Source organism: Canis aureus, chromosome 7, assembly GCF_053574225.1.
Source record: "Canis aureus isolate CA01 chromosome 7, VMU_Caureus_v.1.0, whole genome shotgun sequence".
Taxonomy (NCBI): domain Eukaryota; kingdom Metazoa; phylum Chordata; class Mammalia; order Carnivora; family Canidae; genus Canis; species Canis aureus.
In genome coordinates this window covers 41,101,151-41,124,580 of record NC_135617.1, presented here as the reverse complement: position 1 = coordinate 41,124,580, position 23,430 = coordinate 41,101,151, and the positions used below count along the sequence as shown (strand labels likewise).

The 23,430-nt window shown below is 35.6% G+C and overlaps 1 protein-coding gene and 1 long non-coding RNA gene across 6 annotated transcripts in view; one reads left to right on the top strand and one right to left on the bottom strand.

Moving 5' to 3' along the window:
• ADGRB3 (adhesion G protein-coupled receptor B3) overlaps positions 1 to 23,430 on the top strand; it is a 714,356-nt gene that overhangs the window by 135,036 nt on the left and 555,890 nt on the right. The gene's annotated exons all lie outside the window — the stretch shown is intronic.
• Positions 20,679 to 22,683, bottom strand: LOC144317290 (uncharacterized). Its single transcript, XR_013383241.1, has 3 exons — positions 22,531 to 22,683; positions 21,848 to 22,211; positions 20,679 to 21,031 (listed from the first exon to the last, which is right to left on the bottom strand). It is a non-coding gene; the product is annotated as an uncharacterized LOC144317290 (long non-coding RNA).

The following is a 23,430-nucleotide window of genomic DNA, read 5'->3' as shown; positions in this document are numbered from 1 at the left end:
TTTCTGTATAGATTCTCTGCATTCACGTAATGATTATAAATGTCTATTTTCTGCAAATGTGTTAGTTTTGACTCAATTTTATGATTCTTATACACTTTCTTTACTTTTAAAACTATTTTTGCTCTGGTTAAACTTCTAGTATAATGTTGAAAAGCAGAAGTAAGAGCAGGTGTTTGTGCATTGATTCTTATGGAATGTTGTAAAGTTATCCCATTAAAATATCATATTTAAAAAAAAGATCATATTTATTTTAAATGTGTCTGTTTTGGGAATAGGGAAAACTATTTTTAATAGATTAAAGAAGTTACTTTCTACTCTGGTTTTTTATAATGCATTTAGTCATTTATATTTGTGATAAATTTACATTGGTAGGTTTTCTAAATGTGGACTGTCATTGAGAAAACCCTTCTTGTCTGTGATATATAAATATTTTAAATATACAACTGGAGCAGAAGGTTGGTTAATTATGCTCCATAGTTCACAGTGTGTTATCATTATTGATCCCTGCAAGGTTCTTGTCTTATTTAATTCATCTTTATTTATAAGGTTGACAAGCTTATAATTTTATTTACACATGATGCCTTGTATAGTCCTAAGATCAAGGTTATACTAGTTTATACAAGTTTCATAAAATGGGATACTTTTGGATTTTTTTCTATATATGTATATAAAGATTATCTATTTATTTCAATTATGGGAAAAAAAGTTCTTGCCAAACCTTCTGGACTAGGCACCTGTTTCTATTCTTTAGTCAGTTTCTGATGATTTGTATATTTCTTATATGCTTACAAATTTCTTGAAAAGTATTGTTTCTTTTAGGTTTTTAAAACTAGTGACATATTTTAATCACAGTTTTCAAATTTTAAAATCACAAATTTATATGTGATTATATCCACTTATATTTTTATATTATGTGAGCTTTCATTTTATATTTGTTTAGTTTTGCCAGGTATTTTGGGAATTCTTTAAAAAAAAACGGAAATTATTTTTATTGAACACATCAATCACGTTTTTTGTTGTTAGTTTCTATTTCATTTTTACACATTTTTCTCTTATTTTCTTTCCCGTACATTTCTTATGTTTAATATATTTTTCCTTTTTAGCTTATTCCATTGAATGCTCAGATTATTTATTTCCAGTTTTTTATGTTTCCTGTTAAATTATTCTTTGGTTAAACATTCTTTTTTTGGAGGTACTATTAGTATAGTAGCTGCTTCCTCCATAGTATGAGCTTTTTAAGGGAACATATGCATATTGATCATTATCTTACAGACATCCTGCCAATTTATATATACAACAGTTCCACCTATGAAAGCACATGGTTTTTGGTACCACATCATTTCTAGACTACACATAGTTATATTTCCTAATGCCAGGTGAAGTAGATTCTTTCTATATTATCTATTTTCTCTATAACTTTAGACTTTCTTTAAAATGTAAACTTGTTTAAAGGCTCAGTATTTTTAACTCCTTAATTGTATGTTTCTACATACAATCAATTATTGTATCAATTATTTGTTTTAGTATCTACACATCACTGACATCGAAATAATCAGAGTAGGTTGGCCTATTTTTCACACTTTATGAATTAGAATAAATAACATTACAGTACTGTTGTAGTTAAATTAGGAAATTACCACTTAAGATATTTAGGAGCAAAATTGTACATAATTAATTGCTCCCTTGAAAATAACAGTATAACTTTTTGTTGAAAAACAAGTTTTAAGTTTTAATTAAAAATTTTAAACTTAATTTTTATACTGTTAACATTTATAATCAGAATAAATGGCTGTTATGTTTTATATGTCAATATATCCTAGACGTTGACAATAAAGAGGATAAAATTGGAAAATATTAGTAAATCAGCAGATCCATCACGAAGCATATAACACTGAATAAAATAATAGGTATTAAAATATCGTGCTTGTTATATTTTAGAATTTCTACCTCACACTAAATTATTTTTCTAGAGGTAATGGTTGAATTTGTTCTAGAATTTTTCAAATCATTTTTTAGTTATTTTATGTAAATATCCTTTAGGTTAAAGAGGGTAAAAAAGAAAGATGTGTATTCATTGTCAACACTTAAAAAACTTCATCTAGGGGCACTTGGGTGGCTCAGTCGGTTAAGTGTCTGACTTTGGCTCAGGTCATGATCTCTGGGTCCTGGGATGGAGTTCTGAGTAGGGCTCCCTGGTCAGCGGGGAGTCTGCTTGTCCCTCTCCCTTTTCCTCTGCCCCCTCTTGCTTGTATTCTCTCTCTCTCTCTCAAATAGATAAAATGTTAAAAAAGAAAGTTTAATCTAATTAAACTAAAAACGAATATGTAAAACACACATGCCAGTTTTTTGTCCCTATTCTAATTGCAAGCATTTGTATGTAAATAAAGTAAATTAATTTAGTATGCTGCATAAATAAGCTTACTGAAGATATTCCAGCCTATATTAAGAACTCTAGAATAAAGGTTCATAAATCATTTCTATAAAATTGATGAGAATTTTGATCTAATCATAGCATTATTGTTTTTGAGAATATTAAGTATTAAAAATAATACTTATTTTTAATACTTAAAATAAGTTTCTTTAAGTTTCTTTTGCTGTATTAAGGAAAGGAAGCTCTGATTAAAAAATTTTAAATTGTATTCATAAAAAAACATTTAACAGAAGCAATGCTATCAATCAGGTAAAACTTATTTCTAGACGTTTTCCCCTCTTACTCAAGATAGAAGAAACCGAGAATTCACCATTGAGAGAATGTCCTAAATTTTTCATAATTTCCTATTGAAATTAACTGAGGCTGAAACATTAAAAACATGGCATATCTTTAGGCTTTTGGTATTTTGAATTACTCTGGCTCTTATTCATTTTCAACTGACAATCACTGTCTTTACCATCCTAATAGGATGAGAAAAAGAAATCTGCATACTTTGTTTTCTGCTGTTTTATACACAAACCTCAGTAATTGAATTCTGCGACTCCATGCTCATTTTTATCCCAGGGCTCTTATTGATTATTTGGCCAGTAAAACAGGCACTCTGGAAGGAATACATTAAAGGAACAACAGTGTCTGATAAGTGGTTGCCAAAATCACTGATGTTGTAATTTTGGTAATGAACATCCCTGCCTTGAGTTATAAAGTCAAGAAGATGTGGACCCTTTTTCTATCACTTTATGTCTTATCTGTTGCCTTTTTGCCTCGTATTAGCATCTGCAATGTATTGTGTACCTAAAAAGAATTAAAAATAACCAAAAAGAACTAAAAATTTTTGATAAAACTATTGGTAGACTTTTATATTTTAATACTTGATCCATACCTGATAACATCATACCCATAAGCAATGTAGATGAAATAATTAACTTTCTCTCCATGTGGGAACTTGTTAGTAAACTGGTCTGGTGGTTATTTGCAAGGAGGACTTATATTCTGTTCTTCCTATCATGCAGACTTACCTTCATTTTGTTTCTAAAAGAGTATATAAAGATTTGTTCTCAGTTTTAAGGATATAATGTAGTGTTATTCTTTAGATCTCATTATAATTAGAAGAGTATTTATCAAATGTTGCCAGCCTGTTAATTATAAATAAGAAGAAACTGAAGTTCCAAGAAGTTGAGGTTAGAGGTAAGGCTAGTGCTGGAACCCATATGTTGTGATCCCTGAGAGTGGGCATGGGGTAGTGGTTCCTTGGGGAGAGCTGAGTCCTTCCTGCAGTCAGACACACCTGGCTTCATATCTTTGATTCATTGCTTTGTGACATTGGGGACTTTATTCCTTCAGCAAATATTTGTGCAAGAGTTCCTTATTAGGCATTAAAAAATTAGTTACTCCTTCTGAGCTCCCTATTAGCATTCATATAAATTTAGAGAGGGGTAGGTACAGTGTGACTAGCCTAGCATGGGTGGTCAGTAAATGCAATTTATTTCTCTTAGACCACAAACACTAAGTAAAGGTTCTTTTACATTGATCAAGTGAAGAGTACAGCCATTAGTAGATCACAGTAAATTATCTTGAATTTCTTTTACATTTTTGTTTTATAAACTTTTACTTTGATTATGGAAATATTTCAGTTTTCATGTGTCAGATTTTGGTGATTTCAGAAACAAAGTAACTGAGCACAGAAAGGTTTTTCTTTATCCCCCTAAGTAACTGAGAAGTGAGCAGTAATAAAAATCAAATACCCAATATATGCATATAATTTAATTTGATTCACCATTTTTGAACATCTCTAGAGAGTCAGAGATCATGCTGGAGTTCTAAAGGGGATATAAAAAAGACGTGTGACTATGCTCATATGTAGATTATATTCTAATTGAAGAGATTTAAATGTACATATCTGATTGTATTTTAAAGGCTAATAACAATCCTATTCATCCATTTCCCCAATAAATACTATTTTGGTCCTTCATCTGAGTCTACGTTCTGACAATACAATAGTAAATGAAACAAAGTCCCTGTGCTCAATGAGCTTATATTCTAACAAGGAAACACAGACAATAAACAAGTAAGCAAGTTAATAACATCGCACAGTTTTAAGTGTCCCTAAAAAACCACAGCAGAATAAAGAGATTGAGAATGGCATTTCCTGGGTGTGCTAGGTTAGATAGGATAAGTAAGGAAGGAGCTCTCTGATCACCTTGACATCTAGCTAGCTAGGGGAAGGGGAGATTGTAGGACAGGAAAAAAAAAAAAAAAAAAAAAAGTAGAACTTGAGGGAGAAGAGGTTATTTCCCAGCCACAGTTGATCAAACTGTATGGGGTTTTGAGTTGTTGATAAAGGAGTTTGGCCTTCAAAGGGAGTGGGAAGCCCTTAATGGCTCTGTTTATTGCTTGCTACTATTTATAAGCAGAGGACCACTGTGAGGAGAGTGGTACTTAGGAATGGAATATTGCTCCATGGGTGCTTTGCGGGAGGAATCAGAATAGCAAAGAACCCAGCTCAGGTAAACCAGTTAAGAAGCTTTAGCAACTCCCCAGGCAAATGAGTAGTGAAATTGTAATAGAGAAGACTGATGTGAATCATTGCAGAAGCAAAACTGAAAATGCTCACAACATAATGTTGTGCAAGAGGGGGTAGGTGATAGGGATAAAGGCTGAGAGGACTGCAGTTTCTTCTGAAGTTTTGAACCAGGGTAAGTAAAGCTATGGTTGGGACAGGCAATTTCAGATTTGGATTTTTGAGGAAATGGTAGGGCTCTTTATTTGAGATATCCAGGAATCTCATGCAACTAGGCCGAATTTTGGAAGAAAGCATGAAATTCAAGATGCAGATTTGGGAATGGAGATGTTCAGCATAAAAAAAAAAAAAAAAAGGCCTATCTGGAACATGTGATTTTAAAAAATGCCAGTAATTAATTATCATACTAGTAATCAGTTCTGAGAGATCTGTAATTCTGTCAGTTACTGAGAAAAGTCAAGATACTTCAAACAGAATAAAAATCAAAAATAAAAAGACAGCTTGGTAGTGTTGGCAAAAATAGCTCTAACAAGTTAACGATAGTAATTACACACCATGTAAGTAGTTCTTTATGAGTTGTTAAAAGAAAAAGTTTTGCAGAGGGTGCCAGGGTGGTTCAGTCGGTTAAGCATCTGCCTTTGGCTGGGGTCCTGATCCTGGGGTCTTGAGATACAGCCCTGCATCAGACTCCCCAGTAAGTGGGGAGCCTCCTTCTCCCTCTCCTCTGCTGTTCCTCCCACTTTGTTCTCTGGCTATCTCTGTGTCAAATAAATAAAATCTTTAATAAAAAAAACATTTTCATACCTTATCTCATTTTTTCCTCAACAACAGCCTGTAGGTTCAATATCACTATGATTCTCATTTAACAGAGAAGGAAGTTGAGGCTTAGAGAAACTAAGTAATTTTCCCAAAGTTGCCCAGTCGGTACATGGCAGACTCCAGTCTGGCTCCCCCTGCTACTATTCAACAGTTACAAAAATGCAGGTTCTATTTTCTACCCTGTGCTATGCTCTATTTTCTACCCTGTGCTATGCTCACAGAATTAATATTGTTCTAAACACTCCCAACCCTGAATCTAGAGACACTGTTTGTAGTGCTGTGCAGTTCATGAACCTTGACAGGACCCATTATTAGTGCACAGTGAGGTAAGTCATTTTTGTTCACTAATGCATCCATTCATTCAACAAATATTTACCTCTGCTGGATGCTGGGCACCGTACTAACTCTAGAGCTTAAAAATATGAGTGGGAAGTGAATCTTTCCCTCATTTGCTTGGTTTTCATGAAGGGTACAGAAAAGTAAGCAGGCAGTTATGAATATTGTGTGACAACTTATGCTCTGGGAAGTCCATGTGCTATGAGAACTCAGCAAGCACCTGTAGTCCAGATTGGAGGTTCAAGGGAGACTTTGTGTGGGAAGTGATGCTTAAAAGTAAAACCAGAGGTGTGACCTGGGATGAACTGGGTTCATTGAGACAGCAAGGCATGACGATCTAGATGTGAGAAAGGCAAAGAAAGGCTGATAGAAAGAGATATATAATGTTTTGGAACATAAATGGTAAGGTGGGTGGTTCATATGTAAACTCAAAGAGGTAAGGAGGGGAAGACAATTTATATCTAAACTACACACACACACACACACACAAAAACCCATAAAATTACATGCAGTGGGCTATCTTTAAAGAAGATAGAGTGATGCCAAATACATTTCAGGTTTCTATCATTTTTTTAAGTTTGTAAAGCTTATTGTTAAGTTTTTATTTTTATGGACTATTACTTTGTGTGATTTGTGTGAACTAAGGATTTCCTGAATAAGTGAGGGAACCCTGTGATTCTTTAAATGATGGTCTGTTAAGCAGAGAGATCAGGGTTAAGAGTTGAATTCCATAATTCTGATAATCTATTTTTGTGTAGCTTGGAGTCTTTTTTGGTATAATAAGGCTGAATTTCCACTTTGCCTCCTTTTCTTTTGGGGAGGACAAAATCACTGAGTTTTGAGTGAATTTATTTACTTTTTTTTCTAAGATTTTATTTTTAAGTAAACTCTACATCCAGGGTAAAAGTGGAGCTCACACTCACAACCCTGAGATCAAGCCTCCTATGCTCCACCAACTGAGCCAGCCAGGCACCCCTTGAGCAGATTTATTTTAGTATGAATCTCCTCAGAATAGTTTCCAGGAATAAATGAATTTATTTTTAACAACCCCAAAATTAAAGTAGATTAATCACCCCCCCAGTTTTGTTTTTAAAGTTATACACACTTTTAGATATTTTAATTGCAAGAGAAAGATCGTGGGCACTGGGCTGCAGTGGCATGCAGCCTAATGTTTATTGCTGTTTTATTTTTTACTGATACTTCTGTTCAGGAAAAGGTAGTGGTTCAGTAACCTTTGTTCCTGAGAAACATTTCTCAAGATTGGAAATACAATAGGAGGCCTAGAAATCCATCCCAGTTGGCCCCCAAAATATGTTATTTGGAAGCAAACAGAAATTACAATAGTAACATTTTATCAACAAGTCTATTTGTCACAGGAGCAAACACACTTTTAGCAAAAACCTGTTCAGGATTCAACAAATACATTCCAGACACTAAGCAAAATCTTGACCTATAAATGTGCCCTCATCCTATAAGGAGAAGAGTTCTAGAGGAGAGCATATTTTTAATAGGCAAGAGGCATTTCAGCTTTTTAAGAGAATCATTGAGCAAAAGACATGGAAGTCTAGGAGATGGGGAGAAGCTCATGACTACTGCCTCACCTGTAAAATGAGAATAAGAGAATTTACTTGTGAGGATTAATTAAGTCACATTAATCCTTACTTAGAAATCTGTCACAACAAATTGCTTTGGGGGGGGGTGTGGAGAAAGTGTTGGTTTCCTTACCTGGACCCATTATCAACTCCACTCTACTTCTCAGTGGTTCCTGACAGGTGGTGGGACTGGGGATGATCAGCAGGTGAAATGAGTAAGGAACCAAACAGGGGGAGTTAGTGCCCTCTTGCATTTCTTAGACTTGAGAGAATGGAATGTGGCTGCCTCTGTTTCAGGTGCCATTTGTGGGCCTCTAACCTCTGCAGGTTGCTGGATATGGCCTTGGGGAGTGAAAGGCAAACTGCCTTTTTTTTTAGGGAGAAGAGAGGAAGATTAAGGTAGGAACTTCAACTCCTTTGTGCTAAATTCCCATCAGACAGCATCTGGCCAGGGAAAACTTGATGCCATATTCTTTAACAGTAGCCCCCAAGTCTTAACACTTACCCTTGATGTGCAAGGTTGAATGAATTAATATTTATAAAACACTCAGAACAATGATTGACATGCAGTAGGAACCATGTAACTGTTTCAAATAAAATAAAAATAAAGACTTCCAAGATTTCAACAATAACACATAAAAATAGCAATACTCTGTTTTGTGCCTTACATCTTCTTTTATATGGCCTGCCACAGATTTCTCTACTTTAGCCACTACCAATTATGACCAACCATGAGAACCATCCTCTCTTCTGTTCCTCAGTTCATTTTGAATCTAGGCAGCCTCTCTGCCAAAAGAGTTTTTCATTTACTTTTCTTTTTTTTTTTTAAAGAAATCCTGATTTATTAGAAAACCAGTGTATCCATACAGTATTTATTAAATAATAGATTGTTATTTTGTTGTGTTGAGTGGTATTACAAGTAAGAATTTGGAGGTCATGTAGAGTCGTGCTGTGTCACTCCAGCATTCATTAATGTGGCCAAGTATTTTTCTTACATGCATTAGTGCTTAGAGTACGTATTCAGTGATGATTCAGAAGTTGAGACAAACACAGACTCTTTATGACTGTGATAGCTTCTGTTTATCCCACTACCCCCTTTACTGGCTATCTCACTGCTTAAGAGTATCTCAATTTTAGTTGGATACAAAAAATAAGGGGCTGACACTTGCCATTTTATTTCTGGTCAGAAACTCTATGAAGAAGCTTAGTGCAAAAAGTCATGCAAAGAAAAAAATTGCTTGCAAAATTAAGTCAGTGATGCTCTTCTTAACCCTCAGCGATAGACAACTGAAGAGGGATTACATATAATGATTTTTAAAAGTAGGATATAGTTTCACCTGCCTGGAGTGGCTTCAAAATAGACTAGGAACTTGAAGGCTGGGCATGGATGGAGTAGTTGACCTCTCTGGCTTCCTTTCAAGTCCCTTGATTCCGTAATTTGAATGCATAATTTCACATGCATTTATTCAGAAATATGTGCACCCAGACTACTTTCTGCTAAATGCAGACTCCCACTCTTAAACATTGGAGAGAGAAGCCTGTTAACTGACATTTGCAATTTCAGGATGGCACCGTGTGGGAGAGAGAACTGCCAATCATTTCTGCCAACACCATTCTCAAGGGGAGTCTAAACGAAGCTAGCTTGGTCCAATTAAAAGAAGCAATTATGAATAATGGAAAGTAAACAAATCTAAGAAAAATGATAGTGCCAATTATAGTGGGTACTCACAATAAAAGGCTATGGTCTAAGTGTCAACATTTGTTTCTAAAACTATTAATCTACTTTGATTTTTTTTAAAGATTTTTATATGAAATGATCAAAAATTTTTAATCTTCATTTTATAACTAAGTAAAATTCACAGTAGTGGAAAAGTTAAAAACCTCTTTGCAGAGCTTTAATTAGGTCAAATTTCTACATGGCCTTTGGGTTAGGAAAAATATATAAAGTGTTACATCGTGACCCATTTAGATGCTTGATTATAAAAAATATTGCAAAACAGCCTAGAAGACCTACATACCTTTTTCTTTGTGCCAAGGTTAAATATAACATGTGAAATCTGCTTTTGTGCTGTAATGCAATCCAACTATCATAAAATGTAGATTTTGATAAGCTGCATCATTATGCTTTCCCCTATGTGCAGGGGAAATTGAACTTTCCATTGTAATGGCTTGTAACTGTGTCTTCTTATCTCTGAAAGCATAATGGTATTTTTACCATTGTCAACAAACTTTGTGTTAAATTCACTGACCTTAGTTCACTTGCACAATGATGCAATTAACAAATGTCTGCAGACATAGACATTTTGATTGTATTTCCTGAATAGAAAAATAAGCCTGCCCCTATGTTTTGGTAGAAATGCAAAAATATTTTTTTTCAAATTGTTTTCCTTCTGTGAATATCTTTATAGTTGGGTCATGCAAGATAAATTTATATTAGGGAGCCAAGTACAAATTCATCCTCCAGTGAAAACCGGAATGACCAGTGATAAAAAGCACAGGAACAAGAGGAAAATGTGTTTGGACGCATGGAGATGGTGGCAAGTGACTGAAAAAGAAGAAACTCAAGACTTTTTAATACTAGAAAATTGCTGATGGAACTGAAGGTAATAGGGAACAGAATAGAGAATAGGGAGCAGAATTGGGAATGGAGGTCAATTAATTGATCTCTCCGGGAACAAAAAAAAATGACTAAAGGTAGGAATGATTTGCTAACATGTATATATGGAGAAGATTGTGAACTATCTCTTAAAGGTGTTTACAGCTGACTCCCAACGGAGAGGAGGTGAAGGTCCAGAAGATTTGTGCGCAGAAATGTACATTATCTGCTTCAAAAAATTCTAAATTGAAAGCTGAAGCTAAATTTTGATTTAGCTGATATCAGGAGCATGCTGAAAAGTGTTATGTTGATAAGCAATGTAAAGCAAAATCATCCTGATCTAGTTAGTATAAAGCTAACACATCCTTAAAGCAATAAAGCAACAAAGCCTGTTGATGCCAGTTTCAGTAGTTAAAAGGCTACAAGTGTAGGTCTACCCATTCTTGTCTATGGAACTGGCCATTTAGCCCGTCATGGCCGTCACATGAGGCATCCTGAAGTAGATGCTATTTCATTAGCTTGACTTACTGCCAGCAAATGACATAGTCTTGGAGCATAGCCAAGCTACTGTCATGAGAGTTGTGTGAGTGTTTCTGGACTGACCGAATTTCCCTAGGGAATGGGTGAAAGCTACCTAGTGTGGTATTTGGTGAGAGATGTTATGAGAGACAGATGAAAAAGCTTCACACACCCCATGTTTTTGGGCAAAACAAAGTGTTTCTGAGTCCCTTTATTACCACAGTAAGACAATTCCTTGAAGCTTGTTCATGTGTGTGCATGCTAACTTAATTCTAACAGCAATGCATTGTCATGCACACTTTCCAAATGAAAAAGTTGAGGCAATCTGTAACTTTGAAGCTGAGGTATATTTAGAATACCATCCATGTGCAGATAGTGACTATAACCACAGACTTGCACACATTCTATGATTTGTGAGTTTGTTTTCAACTCTTGCAATGTCATGTAGCAGAGCTTAGGTAGTCATCCAAATATTTTTAATTCAGGCAGTTTCAATTGTTTGCTTTTTTATTTTTGCATAACAGTTGTGATGAGTTTGTACAAAACACCTACATTTCATTTCTTACTAACCAACCTGTGTATTTGTCAGTTTTTTCCATAGCATAGCAGAAAATATCAAAATTACATACTTCTATATCCAAAATACTACCACCACCACCCCCCCACCCCCATCCCTTTTTTCTGTCCTGATGCGGGACTGCCATCTGGTGGAACAGGGAAGGCACTTCTGGTTGGGACCTAGCAAAATTGTATAATCATGGTTTCTCTATTAGGTTTCCAAAGGATCAGTATAGCAAATGGGAACCCTATTTCTGATCTCAAATGGAGATAAGCTTACAGTGAAGAAAGAAGACACTGATGATTATTATAGCAGCTGATAGTCTTGGAGCTGCACTGATTATAATGGGCAATGAATTGGCAAGAAGAGATCACTCAATTTTATTAGTCAAGAATTTTTTTAAAAACGTGTATATGGGGATGCCTGGGTGGCTCAGCGGTTGAGTGTCTGCCTTCAGCCCAGGGCCTGATCCCAGAGTCCCGGGATCAAGTCCCACATTGGGCTCTCTGCGAGGAGCCTGCTTCTCCCTCTGCCTGTCTCTGCCTCTCTCTAAAAAAAACAAAACAAAACAAAAAAAACAAACAAAAAAAACCGTGTATATGTATATTTATTCACAAAGAATGCATGCATTATATATATGTACATTATGGGCGCATATATATGTATATGTATGTGTGTGTATTAGACTAGGTAAAGAAGAATCACAGCAGAAAAAAAGTGGCCCTGAAAGTTAAAGCAGATATGATAGAGCTACCTTTCTCCCTTTCCCCTTCCTCAGTCGTGTACATCTCATGCCCACCCCCTAGAATCCCTAAAAGGGTCACACACAGCCCATGAGATGCTGCCTGGGCAATGTTGGGTCTCTAGAGATTTAGAAGCTTCAATTCTTACTATGCTGCTGCCTTATCATCCTTAGCAATAATGTCTCCTTTGGAGAAGACTTACTCTGACAAACCATGAAGTACTACTGGAGGGAATATTTATCAATATTTGGCATACCTGCCTTTGAAATAAAAAGTCAGTGTGAATCATCAGTGGGAAGAAAGAGCCAATGCCCAGGTATTTTTCTGAATTATATGCCTACCTCTGGCTTTTTAGTTTTCAGGAAGCGGGCTTCTCATGTGCCAAAAACTGTGACAAATTCATGTAAGCTAATCACAGACATTAGACATAAGATACTTTATTTTTTATACGAGTAACAGAGAGGCTAAGAACTTTCTCAGACAGCATTCATTTATGCCACAGATGGTGCATTCCAGGTAACTTTTTACACAAGAAGGAAGAAATAAGAGGAACAGTCTATTGTCTTTTTACTTCCCTTACTTCTTATTCAAGCTGTGCCGGTGTGACAGAAGTGACATTTTAGAAAGAAATAATGTCCCAGGACAGACTATAGAGCAGTTTTCTTATGAGTTTGCTTCATTGAAAGGAATATCTTTGAAGGTAACAAATTTCATCGTCTCAGAGAAAAGTATGTATATATATTTTTCACCTGGAGGAAAGTCAAAATTGTGTGAAATTACATAGTCGTACTCACTATTAGAGCTGGGGTTCAGGGGTCTTCCTGAGTCTGTAGGAATCCCTAGACTCGGAATGGATATCCCTAAGATATCTACAAGCCCAGTCTCAAACATCTGCAGAGTAAGAATACAACTGTTCTATTTGTCCAGATGTTTCTTCTACTTCTAGTACTCAGACTGAGAGGTAAATATCACGAGGAACTGATCAGAGTCTCTTGTTTGACTGATAGTTATATGGCCTGTTTGTCATTTTGAAAAGTGAGCTGTGGAGAATTTGGTGACTTGTTGTCCTTGGGTGTTCATGGGGGATGACTAGAGCTCAAGCAGAGGAGCTTAAATTACTTGGAACCCATGGCCAAATGAAAGATGGATCAGAAAAAAAAAGAACATCACTTAAATGATAAAAGACATCAAGAGGAAAATGTGACAGCATATCCAGTGCATAATGGCTTGACAGTACATATTTGTGGAGTGATTTTTAAAATGCATCAGTATATTAGTTATGTAGCAGAGTAAGAACTGCATTTCTAATTTCATGCAAAAAGTCCTTTTAAGGCTTCAAAATTTGCACTTCAACTTTTTAATGGATTTTTTTCTGATATATTATACATCCTCTTGACATACTAAGCACAGTATTTTTTTAAATTATTTTGAAATAGTTTTGGATTCACACGAAGTTGCAAAAATAGTACAGAAGAGTTCCTAGCTTCCCCCAATGATAAAATCTTATATAACCAGAATACATTATCAAAACAAGGAAACTTACATTGGTTCACTAATAACTTGTAGACTTATTTGTATTTCACAATTATACAGTTTTTTAAAAAATATTATTTAACATGTCTTAGGTTTTAATTGTCATCTTAATTATCTCATTGTGATTAATAATCCAATTATTTTATTGATTTATTTCAGATAGCTGTTCTGTAATATGTCTTTATTCAGAACTCAAAAATTTACTTGAAAGTTGGAATTTCTTAAGCCAAGCAAAGCCTTACTATCTGCATTTGTGTTTTGCTTTTGTTTTTATTTGTGTTGTTTTCAACTAAATGGGTAATATAACTTGCCATTGTATGAATTCTTGTGGAGTTTAATGTGGTTGCTCATCTGAAAAATTAAGACTTGGAGGAAAGTCTAAGGTGGCTGTTGTCCAAGTAGTTACTTGTCTTCAGTAAAATCATAATTTTCACTGTTTCCATCAGTGTCTTCTGACTTATGAGCTCATAAATTTCTGCTATGCCTAAGTCAGTTATCTTTTGGACTTTGTCCTCCCCTTTATTCAACCGTGTAAGTTACAGGCATGGTGTCTTTGGAAGACATCAGGATCGCTTAGAACATCACTGCTATAGATCAGTGAAGCTAACTTGTCCCTTCGCAATCAAAAATATTAAGAGCAAAATGTTGTATTTGTACAACAATTTATATTTTCAAAGTACTTAAATGTCCAAAATTTTCTTTGATCCCATGCAACGGCTCTGTGAAATACAGCAATATATTATCTCCACTTAAACTTTGCTGGTCACTAAGACTAAAAGTCAGATCCAAAAAAAAAAAAAAAAAAAAAATTCCTGGTTCAGCTAGAAAGACATATTTCTGCCAGATAAATCAATAGAGGGAATTTAATGTGGAGAATTTAATATGGTAGTTAGAATGAGATAGAAGAGGTGAAGAACAAGTACAGGAATGCGAAGCCATCCTAAGATTAATGATCACCACATGCTGTCTCCATGCCTCACTCAGGAGGGACAGAGAAGAGGTACAGTTGCTGAATCCCTGCGAGCAGAGGCACCTTGTTAGACCAGCGCCACCCACTGGCCAAACCTACCTGGAAGCATACCAGCGAGGAAGCCAGGGAAACAGTTGCATACCCACAGGTGTCCCAAGCAGAAGAAGGGAAGTGTGAGGAATTGAGCTCAGAGCAAATATACCAAATAGTGTTGTGCTGGGCATACTCATTGTTAATAGAAATACGACGTGATGGCATGTTGCAGAGCACAAAGGGTAAAGAGGAAATGGGCATTCTCTCTGCTGTGAAGAAATTTTCACTTTTATAAGGGGAGATGATCATGTAAACAAAAACCACTCTCAATATTACTGCTGCTAACTCTTGTTGAGTACTATTTATATGTCAGGAACTCTAATGAATGATTTAAATACAGCTTCTTGTTTCACTCTTTGAATTCATTCCATTTTACAGATGATAAAATTGAGACTTTAAGAGGTCAAGAGTCACAAGACTGAATAGCCACGATTCTGATGCAGACTCTCTGACTCTAAAATCCATGCTCCTTGTCATGCTCTATATTGCATCCCTAGGTATAATAAGTTTTCAAAGTTCTAGGATAGGTACCAAAAAAGAAGTGACCAATTTGCCTGGGAGGCAAGCTTCAGAGGACACCAGACACTCAAGTTGAACTGGAATAGGAGTGAGGATTTCTCTAGGTGGACCAACAGGCAAGCACAGCAGCATTATCAATCATACTGCATCACATTTTCTAAGAGCCTGGCAAACACGGCTACTGGCGGATTAATACAGAACTGTTGAGGCACAGTTTAGCAGGAGGAATTTGGAAAAGATAAAAGGCAAGGGAAATAAGAATCATTCAGAAGCTGTATCATACTCTGGAGACACTACATTGACAAGGAAGAGGGAAATTGTTGATGGCTGTGTGCCAGTTTTGTTTTCGTACTACTATCCTGCCTGCAGAGTTAGGTGCCTATCATGAACTGCATGTATAGCACGTGGTCACTGTTTAGGCCACTGAGTGAATATTAGAAGGATGCCCTGAAAAAATGGATTTGAGTTTAAATGTTACCCATGCCACCAGCTCCATCCAACCATTCTTTCTCAATTTCTCAGTGCTTGAAAATCCATGTTCTAGATAAGAAGTTGGAGATATTTGGACAGGTTTCAGCTATAAAGGCTTGATTGGGCCCTTTATTAATTTAATTTAAAATTAAAACAATAGTATCAATAAATGGAGCTATAGAGCTTTATATTTTACCACAGAACTTTCACATGTAGTCCTCAGATAATTGAGTTTAGTATCATAGCTGTATTTGCTACAATTTGAAGATGAAAAATGTGAAGAGCAGCAAGGTGAAATTTTTGCCACAGACCTACTGAATAGCACAGCCAACACCATCAACTGGCATATTTGTTCAAGCCAGTGTTACTTTTTGTGTATTTTCACAGTTTTCTTGGTAATTCAAATTATCTCTCATTATTCTGAAATAATTATGCTATGTGTATGTTTAAAGGAATTAAACTACTATATAACTCCCCAATTTTTCTATATGGTGTGCTTTCCCTTCATATCTATATACCATTTATTGCTTTTCAGTAAGAGACTTTGTGATGGATTTAATTTTTTTTCCCCTGGCAATCGTCTACCTCTCAGAAATGTCACCTGTCAAGTATATCAATTTCTTCAGTAAATAGAAAGCTATTTAATACTTTTATATGAGCCTTAAACTTAGCTTCACCTGTTTTCCATTATGTTGCAAGGTGCTTTAGAGGTAGAAACGTGTTTTTGGTCTGCTCACTAACAGGTGAAAAATTATTTTCTTGCTTTCTTCGATCTTACTTTCTTGTAGGCACTCATTTGAGTTATACATCATCTGTATTAAATGGAGCTAACTTTGTATCAGCAGAGCAGAAGGAATTCTTAATACTGGAATAGTCCATGTCCTCTTCTTGTTTTCTTTTCCTTTGCAGCATTTAATAGTATTATTTTTTTTAAGATTTTATTTATTTATTCATGAGAGAGAGAGAGAGAATGAGAGAGAGAAGCAGGCTCCATGCAGGGAGCCTGCAGGGAGCCCCGATGTGGGACTCGACCCCGGGACTCCAGGATCACGCCCTAGGCTGAAGGCGGTGCTAAACCGCTGAGCCACCCAGGCTGCCTGTGTTCATTATTTTTACTTGAATGTCAAAATTCTCTAGATTATTGCCATGTTTTGTGATTAAAGCAGTTTAGATAAATGGAAAAGAGTAGAGAAGCGAATTAATTTAATTATGGCTAATAAGCACATGATGAAGGGATGGAGAACTCTCTGGTTCTCCTACAGCTTCATCACCACTACTTATTGAACAAAAAAATTTAATATTGATGAGCTTATATTGGAATTGACTTATGCTTGATGAAAGAAAAATAATCTGAGAGCCTTAAATGACAATGTAGTTTCCTTAGTAATATCTTCTAACTTGCCAATAGGCTTCATTCAGAGGAAAGAGTTAAAATTGTCAGTATCATGATTCTAAAATGAATATTCATTTATGTGTTTCCACACGATGGTCACATGTATATGTATTCCCAGAGTGATTCATGACTGTGCAGGTAATGATAAGAGTTTTTTCTCGGGATCCCTGGGTGGCCCAGCGGTTTAGCACCTGCCTTTGGCCCAGGGCGCGATCCTGGAGACCCGGGATCGAATCCCACATCAGGCTCCCAGTGCATGGAGCCTGCTTCTCCCTCTGCCTATGTCTCTGCCTCTCTCTCTCTCTCTGTGACTATCATAAATAAATAAAAATTAAAAAAAAAAAGTTTTTTCTCTTAAAAGGAGTAAAAAGATTGTGTGCATATCTGTGTGTATGTGAAATACAAATCTATGCAATATTAGTGTGATGAAGATATACAATATAAAATGCTGAAGAAATAAGTTGATGATTTTTATTCCTTTTTTTTACTCCTTTGGCTGATATTGTTTCAATGGAAATTGACTATTTAGGAAAATTCAGTTTCCTACTGTGGAAAATTAAATGCTGGGCAGACACTGCAGATTCTTTAGTTAGAAGATTTGAGCTTCACTTCTAGCTGTGCCATTAGAGAGCTGCTGGCTTCGAATGACAAAACTATGACTCATTCTCCACATATATAAGAGTATGAGCATGTCTTCCCAATCTGAACTGGTTTCCTGAAAAAAAAAAAAATTAAAATAGAGCCCGCAAGAGATTTTGATGAAAAAGGGAAAAGTATTATTCAAATTATAGGTTGGAAATGATTTTTTAAATGTTTAAATCAGTTAATGTAGAAGTCAGTTAAATTGTACAATATATCTGTTAGCCAAGCCACGGATATTAAAATAATATTCATGAACAAATCTAAATGATAGTTTGGAAGATCCAGAAAGGCAAGTTCTAGGAGTGAAATCAGAGTCCAAAGTCTGAAGATCACTATAAGAATGGACAGATGGTCAACCAGAGCAGTGTTAATATAACCTAGAGCTTAGCCAGAGAAATAATCTTTGCTACGAAAAAAATTTGGTTAAAAGATGAATATTGCTTTCCTTCTTTTACCACCTGTAGGCTTAGAATCTTGACTAGAAGAGTTACATAAGGCATTCCTGAGCCAAGTATCTCTAAAAATAATTTTACAAAAATTATTTTAAAATTCTGTGTATTGGCGAGAGTGATTGACTGAATTCCACACTCAGTAATGATGCGGGAGTACAGCTTATTGATTGTGAATCTGTGTGTGCCTTCCTCCCTGAGGAGCTAGCATAAACAAACAGCAGACATGACTTCTGGTTCATTGAAGATCCTTACCAGTGATCAGCAGTGCTCCTGTCCCGAGAACTAGAATGTTCGGTCTTATTTCACAGCCCTTATTGCTAAGTTATAGGAGGTGCCTAGCTTTTTTAAGTGGTCTTTAAATTCTGAGTAAGGTCTTGCTTTTCTTTCCCTGTGATCTAAAGTGACTGTTGCCCTGTGGTTCTGCAGCCCTCCATCTCTCTGACCTGAATTCTTTCACGTCTGTGTCAATGCTGTCCTGGCAGCTTTATTTGCTCTGCACAATCAACATTTCCTCTCACTGTTAAGAGCCCTGGCATTTTATACCCCTTTTGGCAGAGGCAGTTTAAGCTTGGAGTCTGCACTGTAAATATATCTCTTGTTGGGCAGAAACAAGGATACTCTGATGCTTCTTTTCCATCAACAGTCAACAACCCCCCTCCATACAAACCCCGCCCCTGCCCCACCACACTCCCACTCTTCACCCTTGCAGTAGCTCAGATGGATCACAGTTGAAGTACTCTTGCTCTCTGCTCTCCTTTTATGCCTCCATGTCATTTAGGAGGACAAGTCAGATTTTCAAATGTTCCACATGAAGCTCCATGACGACTAGTGTGGGGAGGATTGAAATAAATACGAAAATACCTCACTGAATAGTCCATTGTAAGGATCCCTACATGCTCTTACCTAGGCCTATGCCTGCTATCCTGTTCTAGTGTACTTCTCATCTTCTCCCTCTGTTTAGACCCAGAACCTCCAAAAACCCTTTTCCTGGTATTAAAATGTTAGTACAGGAGAGCTGCACAGAATACTCTCTTATATTAATAACTAGGATACTTAGTACCCCAGCTAGAAGTGTTTGCATTCAGATACCTGAGAAAATGCCTAGACTTACCCCATGGACAATGTGTGATGCCTACATCACAGAGAAGACCCAGCAAAATAATCCTTGCACAAATATAATTCTCTACCTCCAGGAAGCATATTTCTAGATATTCTAGATAACAGCTTCTTCTCATGTTTATTTTTGTCCCCTTATTTCTTAGTATCAGCATTCAGAATTATTTCTGGTAATTTTTTTTGTTTTCTTTAAAATATTTGCTTTATGGTTCAATGGAGGACCCCTAATAAGCCTAAAGCAAGACTGCATGGGTACTTAGTTGTAACTAAGTAGAGGGAGATGGCACAAGTTCTTGTGTAGTAGGTCTTCTAGGCTGTTTGTATATTGCAGGGCTGTGCTGCTGAAGCATGCCACCCCTGTGGGGAGATAGCTGGATTTTGATCTTTAAAATTACTCTATCTTTTGAATTCTTTGTATGAGTGTATGTGCATTATATACACTATTTATAGCCATAGATTATCCATTTAACTACATAGTACAGTGTGAATTACTATCTTAGCTCTATGTGTGCATTTGTTCTTAGGACATCCATAATTTTCTTCAAGGTTATACTCTGTCTTTAAAATTTTTAATTGGATAAAATTATCACCCTATTTACAAATTAGTTTATATGAGTTACCATCGCATTCATCATTGAAATAATCCTTCATATTTTAAATCTGGAAACTAGGTACAGTTAGTATTATTTACTGCCCTTCCATCCACGACAGAGTAAGCCTTTCCACTACTGCTTTCTCAAGATGCATGTAAAGCTGTCTCATTAGAACTCTAAGTGTTAAAAATTGCCTGTGCTGTTTGGGACTTGTATGTGAGAAGCAGTATTTCAGCTTAAATATCTTGTTTCTTACTTTCTACAGTATAACCAAACCAACATCAGGACTCCTAGATGGTAAAACTGCTTATGTATACTAGCAAATTTTATGTGTCCTTTAAATTTGGAAATGATTCAAAGAGATAGCCAAAGCAAATGTGGATATCAAATTATAATCCCTTAAGGGAGAATCATGTGACATTAACCCATCTTAATATTTTGATAGTGTATGCTTATGCATGTGTGTCCTATTTCATACTAATCCATAAATATAGGTTAATAAAATATAAGAATTATTAAAGCTATGCAATCAGTGTGAAATGCAAGCCAACTCATTTTATTCTATAAAATGAGATGCAATGTGGAGTAGAAATTTATGCTGTGGTAATAGCTGCAGCATATTGAGCTCATATCATGTATCACTTTATACGCTCATCTACTTAGTATTCACAACAACCCTATAAAGCAAGCACTATTATTATTCCCACTTTACATATAAGGTGAGGCCTAAAGAAATGAAATAGTTTACCCAAGATGTGACAATTAGCACATCTACAACCTGGTGGTCTCTTTTAGTGGCTTTATTTCCTTTGTAGTTTTGAAGTAAATGAGAGCTACAGTGATGCACTATATGCCTGTTAGAAATACAATTCAGTAAGAGTCTGAATCAAGGATTGGAAGCTCTTCTTCATTAATCCTCCCTGAGAGATCTGTGTGCAGAAAGGATCACAAAGGTATTGGAGTTCTGTCGCTTAAATCCAGCTTGATCTTGTCCTCTATGTGACTGTTAACTGTACTCAGATAATTTGAAAGTTTTAATGCCAGGCATTATTGGAGTCCTAAGATAGTAGAATATCGTATTTCCTCCTTCAGTTGACATAGATCAACCAGAATGTTCTTGATTTCCTGGGGAAATTCTATGAAAATTTTCATAAATTGTTATTCTTAACCAAAATTATTTTTGCTAATTTTGAGATAACATAAAATACTGACGAAAGCCATAGGTAGACAGGTGGAGCCAAGTAATGGGGATTTTTGGTAACATGCTCATGAAAGTGAAAGTGAAGTTATGTATAGCCATTAAAACTTCAGGGCCCCTGGACTGTAAGGTGTGTTCGTTGTTACTGTTAGCCATTCTTTCATGAATATGCCATTGGAAACTCATGACTTTAACAATCACACATCTTTAGTTCTGCAACCAGCCAGACATTTCAAAAGAAGGCAGATAAAAATAGGAAGTTAAAATTATCTTTTATAAACTAATGGTAAATTAAATTATCCTGGAGGAAAAACATATAACTTGAAATAAAATATATAGTATAGAAAGGCACAGAGGTCCAAAACAAAGGAAATATATTCTTTCCAAAGATTGATAAGACATTCAAGAAACTAAAGGTTACTATGAAAAACAGGAGTAATTATATATTTCTTCTTAAAATAATCAGATGCAAGGATACAGTGATAAAAATGCAAATCATAAGATGCTCTTAGCTAGCTAGAGGTCAAATCAATGTTTTTCCTCAAATCAAAACATCAGAATTTTTCCTCAGTCAAGTTTTAATTTTTAAAGGTTGAATATGTATGGGGAATCTAAAAGCTAAAATTGTCACAAGTCCTTGGAAAAAGGTTAAGATTTAAGTATTAAGTAAACATGAAATGTTCATGAATGAGCTTGAAGGTGTCCATGAACACCTTGAATTAAAACGCAAAGCATTCTAAAGAAAAGTTTGTACCTTTCATCGAATTTCCAACAGTCCAAAATTTCTTAATAATTATTTTTCTAGAGCAGTATTTTTCTTTTTCTTTTCTTTTTTTAAAAGACCTATCGATGAACTAGACACACTTTCAGGCTTCATACTTAAAGTGTGTTAATGGCTTTATATAATGTTGTAGAATGTTTGATTCGTAGAATTTCAGTCTCCATCCTCGTGAATCTCTTCTGGTTTTGCTGCCAAGTAAATGATAAGCCTGTGCTTAAGAATCACGGGTGTGAAAAGTGTAAAAAAAGAAGCCTTGGAGCCAGGGAGATTTGAGTTCAAAGCTTCCTTTGCTACTTGGTCAGGTTTCATAAGCTTCTTGAATCCTACTGTTCTGCACCTGTAATAACGATAATTATAAATTATAGGGTTATAGTGAATTAAATGAAGAAGTATATATGTGTTTGTATATACCACTTGGCATCTACCTAGAACTCAGTATTAGTCCAAGATATTTCATTCTGTGTGTTACCACTTACTAGCTAATTCTTATGTATACAACATTATTGACTGGAATCTGCCTAGATGTAATTTTCCTTTAGTTCTTTGAAGGCCTGTATTCATACAAATCTAAATGCTACTCTGCCTGACAACTCCTCCATTCTTTGTATTCTCATTATCTTTGCCATTCTTTTGAGAATTATTCATATGTTTCATACCAGAGTAACTATAGTAATTCTGCTCCCAGACTTTCCAAGTGATTTCTGAGAAATTCCTATTTTGTCTGAAAGCTCCAGTTAAGCACTTTATGAATTCACATCTTCTGGGACTATGTTTGCCCCATCTTTGAGGTTCACTGCATAAGTCTCAGGTTGTCTTGGTGACAGTTCTACTATTATGACCCAAATTCAGAAAACTGTGAAATGAAATGTTTGCTTCTATAACTTCTGATACAATCAGTCCAGGGGATAGCTTTGCCCATTCATAACAATTTAGGCACAATTCTTTCTGTAAATCAAATAAAACAGAATGAATTGCCAGACATGAGGGTGAGATTTCTTAAGTGCCTATTTGTAGGTAGCCTCTGTGAGGAAAAAATAGTATAGAAGAAAAAGAGAAAAACTCATAACTTTTATGCATACTTACATCTGTGCTACATATGCTCCTTTGTAAAATTAAGAGAAAAGAATGTCACAGGTGATATAAAAGCTATTTGAAAAATATTTCCAGAGACCTAAAGTGTATCTGTTTCCCTAAGTTCCTAGGGGTTTTTGGGGGGGAAAACATTCTATGACTAGAATGTCTACTTCTCTTTATCTCAAGGCCTATCTAGGAGCTAAAGTAAGTCAGTATGCAAAAATGAATGAGCCATGATAATAATCCCTTATATTTGTCATTTCTGTATTTATTCCACAAGTATGCATTAAGTGTCTAGCATCAGTCAAACATCATAATAGAAGCATCTGGTACATAGGGGAGGAAAACATGACTCCTACTCTCTCACTGCCTAGTAAGAGGAGACAGACATATGAACAAATGAGTTGTGGAAAACAAACCATGTGCAGAAATGTTCAGTGCTTCCTGGAGCTGTAAAGGAAAGCTTTCTGAAAATATTTTTC